Raw genomic sequence first — 892 nt, 5'->3', positions numbered from 1 at the left:
CTGACTTGAATTTCTGGCAGTTCCCTATCAGTGTATTGCTGTAACCATTTTTAAGTGATCTTCAGCAAAATTTTACTTTCATGTGATATTAATGATATTGGTTGACACTTTCTATATAATGTAAAGACCACCTCTCTTTGGAATGGGCACAAATATGGATCTCTTTCAGCCATTCGCCTGATACTTGTCTTCCACATTTCTTGGCATAGATAAATGAGCTTCTTCAGAACTGTATTCACTTGTTGTAACATTTCAATTGGTATCCCGTTAATTCCTGAGGCTTGTTTTTCACCAGTGCCTTCAGTGCAGCTTGGACTTCTGCCTTCCATATCATTGGTTCTTGATGATATGCTACCTCCTGGAATGGTTGAACATTGACAAATTCTTTTCATTTGTCAGTGTTGGTGTTCCTTCCATCTTCTTTTGATGCTTTGTGCATTGTTCAATATTTTGTCTATTGTTGTTGCAAAAGCTCTTGACTCAGTTCTGACTCGCAGAGACCCTGGATAAGGTTTCCAAGGAGTGGTTGATTGGTTTGAACCAGCAACCACTCAGTTAACAGTCCAATGCTTATTCTACAGCATCACACCAGAACTCCATTTTATCTGCAGATGCCTTCAATGTTGCAGCTTGAGAAATGCCAAACATGTTCTTCCTCTTTGTACATTTCATTGCAATACTTTGTCTTCTTGAGCCACTCTTTGAAATCTTCTGTTCAGCTCCTTTTCTTCATCATGTCTTCCTTCTGCTTTAGCTTCTCTACATTCTAGAACAAGTTTCAGAGTTCCTTCTGGCATCCATTTTGGTCTCTTCTTTCTTTCCAGTCTTTTTAGTGACCTTTTGCTTTCTTCATACCATGAAGTCTTGGTTGTCATTTCATAACTTGTTTGGT

Source organism: Chrysochloris asiatica, unplaced genomic scaffold (assembly GCF_000296735.1).
Source record: "Chrysochloris asiatica unplaced genomic scaffold, ChrAsi1.0 scaffold00076, whole genome shotgun sequence".
Lineage (NCBI taxonomy): Eukaryota > Metazoa > Chordata > Mammalia > Afrosoricida > Chrysochloridae > Chrysochloris > Chrysochloris asiatica.
Note: the sequence above shows the minus strand (reverse complement) of the source record.